This window comes from Austrofundulus limnaeus, unplaced genomic scaffold, assembly GCF_001266775.1.
Source record: "Austrofundulus limnaeus strain Quisiro unplaced genomic scaffold, Austrofundulus_limnaeus-1.0 Scaffold23, whole genome shotgun sequence".
Classification (NCBI taxonomy): Eukaryota; Metazoa; Chordata; class Actinopteri; order Cyprinodontiformes; family Rivulidae; genus Austrofundulus; species Austrofundulus limnaeus.
Genome location: NW_013952425.1, coordinates 598,636 through 611,047, shown reverse-complemented (window position 1 = coordinate 611,047; position 12,412 = coordinate 598,636). Strand labels below are relative to the sequence as shown.

Below are 12,412 nucleotides of genomic sequence, written 5' to 3'. Positions count from 1 at the left end.
GACGTGACATGTTCGTACGAACCCTTTGTACGAACAAAAGTAAGAGAAATTTAGGATAAGAATACGAACATGTTCTTGCATGAGGCCCATTGTTCCACGTAACGGTCAGAAGAACTCTGCAGCAGCAACACAGAGATCCCTGCCTTCCCCCATCTTACAAYCACAATGAATCACATTTGGTGTGTGAAATCAAATTGGGGGTAAGTTCGTGACGGCGAATGCCGGAAAGTCATGCTATGTTTCATCACTTTGTAATTTTGAACGCATACCTCTCGACACGGGAGCTGCAAACTCGAGCGGAGTGGATAATGTGACGAAGAAAAGTGCCAGTTTTCTGTAACCGCCGCAGAGGTGCCGCTCGGAGCAACTTCTGCAGATGACTGTTGTTCACTTTGAGCTTTCTAATGATTCTGGATAGCTTCCTTGGCAGCCCGGCACAATCCTTTTACACCCCTGCCTGCTTTAAACGGTGGAATATCTTTAGCAGGTAGTGAAAAGTTAATGACATGATGTTAAATTAATCCCAACTCTCGCTTTTGTCTCATAATGGAGCCTCAGCTGGACTGCACTTAACACGCAGACCTTTTTCTTTTCCTGTAATTTGAAATGGCCTTTATGAGGATTTATTAAATGGAGAAACTTTAAGGAGTCAGGATGCAGAGATGTGCAAAAAGGTTTTTTATGTTTTGTGTTGAAGACCATCAAAAAATCCTTTTTTGTTTTAACAAAAAGACCTAATATCACTGCAGCAGTTTTTTTTAAGAAGATGACTGATGAATCCGTGTTTGTTCCGTTTCAAAATAAAATTAGAAAAAAATTAATAATCCGGTGGTTTTTCTCTCTCTCTCTTTCTCTTTTTTGTGTGTTTTTCAACTAAATTAGAAAAGCTGAAATTGAAAAACTAAAAAAAATATATTTTTTCTTTTAATGTTTAAAGCAAAGAAAAGCTTTATTTTTTTGTTAGTGCACTGTTTAGAACCTTTTGTCGGATCTGAAAATCATGGCCTGATCTCCCAAAGCATTACGGTTTCACTTCTCACCATAAATGCTTGTCTTATTCAGAGGGAGTGTTCTTATTGAGATCTGATTATCTTACTTTGAACAAAATTGCTTTAATAATCTAAGTTATGCAGGGCAGTTTAAGTAGAGCCATTACCAACATCTTTACGAATAGTTTCCATTAGTTTTCCAGCCACTATAAGCTCTTCTTTCATGACGTATTGCTACTCAGGTGGCGGAGCTAGACGTTTTGCAAGGGGTGTCCAAGGTGTTGTTTAGGGGGGCACATGCATAAAAAGAAAAGCATTCTGAATTTGAAAATTCAAGATGGCCACCAAAGCTAATTCCAAATGGCTTTAATTCAGCTGTTTAAAAGAACTTGAATCTGAAATTTTGTGACTGTTGCTAAGAATGGTCCAAAAAACATGCTAAATGCTACAGCTATTCAGACATCCAAAGCCGAAGATAAGCGTAGAAGTAACCAAAAATAGAATTTACCAAACTCTTAATGCTATTCAAGAATGCAAGCTGGCCGCCACACCTAACTTTAAAAGCATATTATTCAGCTATTTTAAGACTTATTGAGATCAAATTTGAAGTAGCTAAGAATGATCACATGGCAATTACCAATGCTAATCCCAAATTAAGCTAACCATTGACATGAAAAAGGGCTATATATATATATATATATATATATATATATATATATATATATATATATATATATATATATATATAGTTGAAAATGTATATATTGTACAGTAGTATCAGAGAACAATCTAACAAAATCTAAACACAAATTCAAAATCCAAGATCCATATCTATTTGTTAATTGGGTCCCAGTGGGTGGCACCTGGGGTGGCCAATCAGGTGCTAGCTCTACCCCTGTTGCTAYATACAACCATAAATTCTCCCGGCTGAATTTAGAAGAATAGAATATATCTTTATTGTCATTGTAACAAGTACAACAAAATTAGGTGTTCCCTTATGGTGTTTGAATAAATAGTATAGAGAAGAGTAAAGAAATCAAACAATATTTCCAATATCAAGATGTAAAGAAGAAACATAAAATCATAAAAAATAAAGAGAGATAGAATGTAAATGAAATGAAGGCATCACTGTACGGCTCTTTCACATTTGACAGAGTTATTGCACATAGATATTGTACATGTTGCACATAGATATTGTACATTTTGCATATAGATATTGTACATGTTGTGCACAAAAACAAATTTACATAGAAGATTATATTTGTTGAGAATGTCTCGCTGTTCCATATTTAAATGAGACTGGTTGGGGCTTTTCTATGGTCAGTATCAATATTGATCAAAATTAAAACTGGAAATTGAAGAAAATTTGTCAAATACCTAAAATAGTGTATACCATAGTTCATAGAATGAATGAATAGCTTACCTGTAGATACACCTAACTTCACTTAAGTCCAATTGAAAAAGAAGTAAAAACTACAACAATATAACCTTTCATTGTGCATTTTGGCATCAGTTTTGCAATGTTCCCAACCAGGAGTCAGTTTGGGTCATCTATACCTACTGTATAAAGTACTTGGAATGAACATCCTAGTAGTAATTGTACAAAATTGCTCTGGGCGTCTGGGACTCCCGGGTTTACATTTCTCTGGTCCAAAATCCTATTGAAGATATCTTAGAAGCTTTGCTTTCTATCTCCAGTACTTGAACAGCAAGGATTACCGGAGAAGAGTAAATTTGACTTTGATACAGGAGGAGCAGGGAAACAGAGCCTGAGGTGTTTTTAAGAGGTAAATGTGTGGAATTAAACTTTTTTATTGGTATAATACTGCAGAATGTGAAAGCATCCATTAGACATCGGCTACGGCCCATTATTCTGTCCGTATAATGATTATTTTCTCTGTTGTCACTCTGTTTTTTGTGTGTGTGTGTGACAGTTTGCGGTTGGAATTGTTGCAATATGGTGCAAGAGCCCTCTTTTCCAAAACCTCGCACGCTCGCAAAATGTCTGGCAGATGCTGTGTTGACCAAACCAGTTTCAGTATTTTCGGCCGAATTGACCTATAGCAGCTGCATTCTCTGCCAAAGTCTTAAATTCGATCAGACATAATGAAGAGCAGATTTGATGAAGCACGGCCTGGCAGCTTGTTCCGTTGGCCGCTCTGCCCAGATGATATTTTGAAATTCGGCACAATTTCTTTCATAGCATCTCGGCTTAGTTTAATGGAGTGTGTGTGTGTGTGTGTGTGTGTGTGTGTGTGTGTGTGTGTGTGTGTGTGTGTGTGTGTGNGTGTGTGTGTGTGTGTGTGTGTGTGTGTGTGTGTGTGTGTGTGTGTGTGTGTATGCTGGGGGTTGATGAAATGTTTTCTTTTGTTTTTGATCAGTGACGTGTGTGCTGCTTCAGTTTAATTTTAAATTCCACCAATTTATTTTTGGCCAAGTAAGGATGGACAGTCATGTAAATGCTTGTATTTGTGTGAGTCTCTCCCTTATGAACATAAAACTGAGATCAATTCAATAATTTTTTTTTTTGTTGAGCTAAAATTCAGTACGGTAGGAGCTGAGAGTTATTCCCAACAYGAACACTACCACACTTAAGCTTTATTTAATTGGTGGGCGATATGCATTCCTTCAAGGAATGCTACATAAGGATGCTAATGTTCATGCATCAAAACCGTTCATCCTGTATCTTGTTGCATAGCTTTGCAGCAACACATGCAATTTATTAGAGATCCACCATGGAGTTGGATCATGGCCGATATGTATACATAGAGTATATAAATATACACAAACAAATGTCATATATAAAATAACAAATTAAGGCAAAATTAGCACTTTTCCAAAAATAATTCAAATTATAAAACATATTAAACCAATTCAGAAGCAACAGGGTAAATGGTGAGAATTTATAGTATTTATCTTTTTCATTTTCTAATGTCTCAGCCCCTCAGCAGATAGAAACGAACATCAGATCAACAAAGCTTGTATTGTCATTTGAACAAATTCTGTATCAGGTGCAGATTTGATTAAAACATGTTTGTTCTTCATTTAGTGAAGTAGGCCTACAGTCTGTAGAGTGTCCAGATGTTTTATTCAGTTAAGAGTAGTTATAATTCATAGTAATACTGTATTACTCAAGTAAAAGTAAAAACTATATGATTCAATAACACTACTTCTAAAAGTAAAAATTTCCTTAAAAGTTACTTAAAATGTTACTGAATAAAAAAATAGGGACTATGAGCTCCAAGATACTTGGACAACAAAAACAGTGATGAATTTGACTCTTGTGGATTTGATTTAGAACTGGCTTTGTTCTTCATTATTTTTGCGCATTAAAAGTCCATATCTATTGATAGATCTATATAAAAACATTACATAAGTCTCTATCTCATCTTTATATGACATTATGGGAGGACCAGCACTTGTTTTTTTCCACTTAAAGCACTGCACAGACATGTATATCCATAGTTGAATTGCATGACTGCCCAACACTGACCAACCACTGACCATAAAGGCCTTGAGAGAGGTACTTCTTATGGCTTTTGGACAAAAAAACTTGTTTATTGAATACATGAAATTAATTCCCACAGATTTGCTTCCATTTCTTTTAGTAGAAGCAAAAAAAAAAAAAGACTAATTGAAACAGAATCTCAGAGAGGGCACATGTTAATGTACCATTTTTAATGTACCGATGTACCAGTTTTTAAAAACCGTCACAATATTTCAATACCATGGTATACCACARTACCGTCATACCACCAAAGCCAAACCCTGCCTCTTGCACAGTGACTGCTGGAAATAGGCACCAGGTTCTAAGGAAGTATTCTGGGCATGTCCATCTGGAAGGAGACCTCAGGGAAGACCTAGGACGTGTGTCTCTCAACTGGCTTGRGAATGCCTTGGAATCCTCCCAGAAGAGATGGAAAATGTGGCTGTGAAAAGAGATGTCTGGTCCTCCCTGTTCAAGCTGCTGCCTCTATGACCCGACACTGGAACAAGTGGAAGATAATGGATGGATGGATGGATGGATGGATGGATGGATGGATGGATGGATGTACAGTAGCATGCATAATTTACAAAATCAAATAGGGTGGAGTTAAAAAATGTCCTTTTTTATTCTGTCTAAGCCCATATCAGACCAATTAGCATAGTAAATTTCATACTACCAACAAATCCATTTAATTTTAGCTTATTATTCCAAACCATAACCTGCTTCAGACCCTTCAATTACAGAAGCTTTGGTGCTCATTGGTTTTCTGATTGCATGTGAGATTTGATTATAAATCATGTAAGGGCTGTTTGCATCATAATAACAGAGGAATGCATTTTAGCTGTAAAAGGTGAAGACGAAATAATGTTTTTAATCTCTCTGAATACAGTTTGAGTTTCCTCTGTGTGCTTCATTAATTCAGCGGTAATTAAACCTAACCACTTCGCCTCGCGCTCGCCGGTGTCAGCTTGGCAGATGTATGTGTTTCATATGTCGAATGAGGAATATAATGAGCGGAGTGATGCGAAAAGGGAAAGCGGCGTGTTGGAAAGATGGATTGATACAAGGACTAAAAGGCAGTGGAGGAAAAGGAGATGGAGAGTGGTGGTGGTGGTGGGGACGAGGCGGCGCAAAAAGGTGACTGGTGGAGGCAGTCATCAAAATGCTAATGTTGTGTGAGATATTTACTGCAGAGTCCTAATGCAGTTTAAAACAGGCTCTTTGTCCTGTAGCCCATCACCAGGCCCCTGTTGGGTCCTAATAAATCAGCCATTAAAGGCTGATGTGACCTGAATACCACTTCGTACGGCGTGCTCCGGCGGCAGCGTGAGCGCCAGAAAACGACTGAAAAATTTATGAAGATGTCCTTTAATGATGGTTGACCCAGAAGAAATCCAAATAAAAAGACGATGACTGTGATGTGGCCGTAAAGAAGAAGAAAAAAAAGTAATAATTATGATACTGAAAGGTAATTATTTTCTGTGTTTTTAAACGTGTCAGCACACTTACAGAGGCCTCCTGAGGTTGGCCTAAAGTCAAGTTCAGAAAAGATTTAAAGTTTGTCCTGTGGGACTATTAAAGACTGAGTAAAGTCACTCCAGATAGTCTTAAATGGATATTTTACTCGCCGTCTGAAGAAAAAAACCTCTGTCCAATAAAACTGCCGAAAAACCTCAGCTGTGCTAAAAGGTGATGGTGATGTTGACAATAACCTTGACTCACTGACTTGTTATATTTTATGCTCAAAGGAAAGAATGTGTTGAGTCATTGTTTTCCTAAATTTCTGGAACTTTCCACACTTTGCGTTCATCCATTATCTATACCCACTTYCTCCTTTCAGGGTCATGGGGGGGTCACTGGTGCCCATTACCAGCAATCACTGTGCAAGGGGCAGGGTACACCCTGGACAAGTCCATCACAGGGTCACACAGAGACAAACGAAACAGACAACCATTCACTCACACCTAAGGACAATTTAGAGTTACCACTTAACCTACCAGTCATGTTTTTGGTCTGTGGGAGGAGGTTTGAGTGTCCGGAGAAAACCCACGCATGCACGTAGAGAAAATGCAAACTCTACCTAGGAAGGTCCCTGGACTTTCTTGCTGGGAGGCATCGATTCTACCAACTGTGCCGCCCCTTTACACAATAACATGGACATTTTGCAAATTTGCTGGCATTTCACTAATAGTGCAGTGCTTTTGCTTTTTTTTAAATAAGCTCTTTTTAAATGGGGTGTACGCCAATTTTCTTAATTAATTTTTTATTATATTTTACCAGGCAAGTCCCATTGAGATCTTAGACCTCTTTTGGAAGGGAGGCCTGGGCCTGAAGACAACCTATTGTACATGTTTTGGGGGGTGGGGGAAACCGGAGTACCCAGAGAAAACCCATGCAAGCATGAGGAGAACATGCAAACTCCACACAGAAAGACCCCAGGTCCGAACCGGGGATCGAACCCAGAACCTTCTTGCTGTGGGGCGTCGGTGCTAACCACTGAGCCATCGTGCTGCCAATTAATTTTGCGAGATCGGAGATCGGCCGATACATAAATAAGATCGGTCGAAAAGATTGGCTTCTCATTTACCTTCACAAAGGCCCCCTTTTTGCTCTGATGTGAGCACTACCTAATGTCCAGTTAAAACAAGTTTGTCTTGTTTCAAGGGTATTATTTGATGTTTTTTATTAAAACAAGATTGGAATATTAAAGATGTATTGTGACCTTATAACACCTGACAGTGTCCCTTTTWAAAAAAAAAAAAAGTGGTATGGACCAAAATCGGAATCGGCTGATCAAACCTTTTAAATATTGTGATAAGCCAGAAAACTGCAATCGGTACAGTTCTACTTTTTGCACAAATGTTAACATGGAAATTGACATTTTACATAATAAATGAAGATTTTTGAGAAAAACAAAGATTTAATACTTTACATTTTGCATTCAAGACATTACTTCAAATATTGACAATGCCCAAGAAACCCCAACACCAGTGGTTAAAAAATCCAAACTACTGGACTTCAATTCTGACACTGAAGATGTTTCACTTCCAGTCCAGGAAGCTTTCTCAGTTCTAAATGTCTGGAGTGGTATGGAGTTACAAGCTTAATAGACCTGCCTGAGAGGCCTCTTGGTGCTTAGATTCACATGTAGATTAACCTGAAACTATCTGCCCCTCACAATGGAGAGACGTTTTTTTGTGTTTTGGTCACRTGTATGAAGGTGAACTGAGTAGGAATCAAACCTATTAATATAATGTAAGTTTTTGAGCCTTCCTCTGTTTAAAGTTGCTTTCTCTCATTCGACGTAAATGGTTTCCTTCACCCCTCCCTCTCGAACCATCTGTCTTTTCTGTCCAAAATATGAACATTTCGGTCCTCAAAATAGTGTACTTTATCTTTGAGGATTTTCACCATTTTTAAAAACATTTCTGTGGCTTGTTTTATTGTTGTGTTGCACCRACTTCCCGACTCAAACTTGCAGCATTAGGGGCGTTCCAGTTAATATTTCCAACTCAGAAATTCCAACCTCCGAATACAACTGGAACGGAGCATTGTCATGTTTTTTTCTCTTTATTTTTTTTTACATAACACGAATGAAGACATTACTGCCACCCAGTGGTGTGGCATGGACACTGTGGTATTTTTACCTAGAATGTATGAAAGCAGTCAAACATATAAATGGACCAAAAAAAGCAGTGGTATCTAGGTAGATGTAGATCTAGTGCAAAAAATATCTCTGTTTATTAATATGAGCTTGAGTTTAAAACTCAACAGAAAGAGTTAGTTTTTTAAAATTTCATGCATTTTATGAAGCTTTTTTTTATAAATAAGATCATACTGCTGGGTGTCCTAACCTCCTTTTTATTTTCTCTCTCTCTCTCTGTTTCCTCCCAGGACCAAGCATGCCTTTTTTACCTGGAATGTGACTTGCTGGATTTGTAATCAGCAGCTCTCGAGAACATCACTCCAGCTCACTTCAAGGTATTGTATGTCTTCCAAAAAAAAAAAGAAGAAACAGTCATAAACAGACTTGAAAACGTTTGATTGCAAGTCATGAATACGCAACAGATYCCAGATTATATGTACAAGATGTGGCCCTCCGCCATCACACATGGAGCAGTAATGAAGAGCATTCATGTGAGCCAATCGGGCTGGTTCTTTGTGTTCAATAAGAACATCGCTGAGATGATTTACGATAGGTGCTCATCTTCATATGCAAATCTACGGGACTCCACTCATGAGCTTTTAATTTCAGCGACAAGGAAGGCTGTATTTATTTATCTTTTCTTTTTTTTTTTTTCATTCGCCGAGCATGTTTGGATTTCATTTCCTGATGCAAATTATGTTTTTGGTGTAATCATGCAAAAGCGCAGCTGGCTTCTGTTTCTCCACGCCTCGAACCCCTCCACACACACACGCATGCACGCACACACACACACACACACACACACACACACACACACACACACACACTCTGCCCACCACCCTGAACCACCGACACGCCAATCCGTCTCCCCTCTCTTTGTGTTTGTCATTGGCCTCTTCAAAAAGCCCGGTGTTTGTTATTTTAGCTACTTGTACTTACCCCCGCTCCACACACACACCACCACCACCACCATTTTTTTTGTTCACTTGTCAGCCGAAGCCTCTTCATCCTGTCACACACTTCCCTCCACTTGCTCCAGCAGCCTCTCTCCACTCTGAACGGCCTCGGCTCCTCCTGCGGCGAGGTTGGATTGAATTCAATTAGGGAGATTGTTTACCCTCCCGAGTTTACTGCTGGGCCGGGTTTGCCTGCTGATGCCCCCGCCGCTCCCAGTCCCCTCAGTCGTACACACGCCTACACACAAACACACCCCATGTCCATTTGTCTTAACAACTTTCCTTGCAGCGGTGTGTTTTAATGAAAACTCATGCTCTGCTTTACGTTGCTTTCTTCATCCTCTGTTCCCTTCAGTTTTTTTACGACTCTTTCCCGCTTCAGAGAGATTACGGTGCACCGTGTCACGTCGCCCGTTTTTGATAACATTTCAGGGCCTCACATCCTGTTCGAGGTTGTCTCAGGAGAGCTGCCGGGACGTGATTGTTCAGMGGGGAATAATTGGAAAACAATATCTGATGTATGACAAACATTCCAGTAATGATTCTATTTTTAACTCTTACGTTGTTTGTTTCCGACATACGATGCATGGCATAAAAGTCCTCTGACGTGCCACTGAGAGCAGCTCCATTGTGCTTCTCAGGTATTAGACTTAATAGCCTTAATGACGAGTAGAAACACATTTCAGAGACTTGTCCTGCAGCCCGCTGCTTTCCTTCAGTTGTCATGCTGCGTGACTGTGCGCTACTCAGACATCAGATACTGTATTAGTGCTGAAAGGTGTCAAATTAATTAAAATCCAAGAGAGATGAGTGTCCTAACGCACTCTGATGTAGAATTACAACCTGCGTTTCAAGCAGCTTATTTATTCTTTTTTCATGGTCACTTTTCAGTGAGACTAATCTACTTCAAGGATCCCTGCCAAAGAAATTTAGTACTTTTACTTTTGTTTTGGTTAAGGAATGTAAAAAAAAAAGCATCACACTKGATTTAGAAACACAATACATTCTGACTGAACCGACTAGTGGGGGAGTCTTTATAAAAAAACTACAGTCAACGGAGCTTTTGTTGGCGGGGGTGTGATTTTATGTGGGTGGTTTTGTTGGGATGACGGGCCGCCCTCCTCGTTCAATAGTAGGGGAAATTGTGGGTGATCTCGGGCCCTATGATCTCTGCGATGTGGAAAACGTGGACGGAATCACAGAATTTCCCAAACAAAATGGAATTYGGTATAAAAGTCTCATGGATTTTGCTAATTTGGCCGAGTTTCTGATGTATTTTGGCCACATGCGGTGTAATTTATCTTCTCCACACACAAAAAAGGTCGGCCATTGTAAACTCCAAGGTCTTCAAAAAGTGAAGCTTAGGGCAGAACCATACCCCAACAATTTTTGTGAATCTGGAGAACAACTTCTCTGTATGTTTTGTCAGTAATGATGGAATGGACGCGTAAGAATACATGTGATAACCACTTCTGACCACTTCTTCACTGCAAAAACTGTCCATCTTACCAAGTTTTAAAATCTTATATCCAGCCAAAAAGTCTTTTTGACCTTGTTTTGAGACTGATTTACTAAACAAGGACTGGTTGTGTAAGAATAATAATCTTGTTTTCAGAATGTGTAAGATTATTTGTCTTGTAAGCCTGAAAATTTGACTCAAATTAAGTCAAAAATTTCTGCCAATGGAGTAAGAAAAATTTACTTGGTAAGATTCTTGAAATAAGAAAAAAAAAGAGTCAAATCAAGTATTTCAAGAATCTTACCAAGTAAAATTTTCTTACTCCAKTGGCAGAAATTTTTGACTTAATTTGAGTCAAATTTTCAGACTAACAAGACAAACAATCTTACACATTCTGAAAACAAGATTATTATTCTTAAACAATCAGTTCTTGTTTAGTAAATCAGTCTCAAAACAAGATCAAAAAGACTTTTTGGCTGATATAAGATTTTAAAACTTGGTTAGGTGGACATTTTTTGCAGTGTTGTCAAAGACTCATCAGAAACAGGCTATTTGTTTGGTAAACTATTTTTCAGTCTTTTTATAATTACAAACTATTTAAGTCAATAAATATGATTAGTACGAAAATAAAAACAGACAAATAAGAATTTAGAAAAATAAAAACAGAAAAAAATGGAATTTGGGAATAAATAAAACAGAAATTGGGAAAATAATTYTTTTATAGGGCCYTARTAATCTGTTGCCTGCTCRTAACMTTTCTAAAGAACCCCACTTCAACAGAMCTGAACTACCACTTTAACTCCAGCCTTGTTTGATAGTTTTCTCCTCGTTAGACAGAACTTTGCATGGCCAATATGGTTTCCCATAGCAGCAGCCATTCAGGGTTAGTTTGACCATAATGTCCTGTGACAGTGGCCCCGCCAAGATTTGGTTCTGTTATCTTAAAGCCCCGCATTTGTTTTCATAGTGTGATCCTGCCCGGACCTCTCCAWACAATGCAAAGCAGGTCGTTTGAATGGAAAAGAGAGCAAACAGCTTTTGGCCTGTGTCAGCAGTGTTCTCGGATTTGAATTTTGCCCACAAGTAGTTGACTTTGCACATCATAGTTGGCGGCGTGGTCCGAGTTGCTTGGGCGACTCTGGTCGGCCCCTGAAAGCAGCCTGGCTCGGGGGATAACAGGGCARCGCACCAAAACCCTCTAAACGACCAAATTATTTAAAAGGCACACATTGCTTAATGTGGTTTATGGCTGATAATGACAAATATGTTGACCTTCTGTGGCAGTGGCTGTTGTTGTGGCAACGGCAAGCTGCTAAAAAATGTATTCGCTCAAATGCACTCGTGGTCATTTTCTCCATTAGACAGGAAGCTGATCTGAGATCCCTCCCGTGGCTGTATGTCACTTAATCCACGTATTTATGTGCTGCATTTGCCAAATTGCGTGATCAGTATTGATTTTATCCTCACATATATATAAATTTATGGGCTCCACGAATCATTAGTGGTGACTTTATGTATTCCTCTTGTGTATGGCTCCTTTCTTTTTTCTGGTTCTTAGAAAACCGAAGGTAGACATGCTCAAGAACACTTCAGAAGGAGTGAGCAGCTGTACGCTTAATTATTTACATAGTTGTTTGCCTCTTTCCATTTATCTTTTTAGAGGATATGCAGTATTTACATCTGTCTTTTGCTCATGCTCAATCATTGTGACGAGAGTGTGTACTTCCATGCACACAAATAGATATTTTACTTTTTCTTTGTGTATTACCAGACCATCTTTAGATCAGATAGATAGATAGATAGATAGATAGATAGATAGATAGATAGATAGATAGATAGATAGATAGATAGATAGATAGATAGATAGATAGATAG

The 12,412-nt window shown here is 38.7% G+C and overlaps 1 protein-coding gene across 24 annotated transcripts in view; it reads left to right on the top strand.

The window, feature by feature from the left end:
- Positions 1-12,412, top strand: part of LOC106514838 (latrophilin-3) — a 341,417-nt gene that overhangs the window by 38,302 nt on the left and 290,703 nt on the right. For all 24 annotated transcript variants that reach the window (XM_014004292.1, XM_014004305.1, XM_014004307.1 and 21 more), the window contains one exon: positions 8,371-8,457. The gene's annotated coding sequence lies outside the window, so the exon portion shown is untranslated. The remainder of the gene's footprint in view (positions 1-8,370; positions 8,458-12,412) is intronic.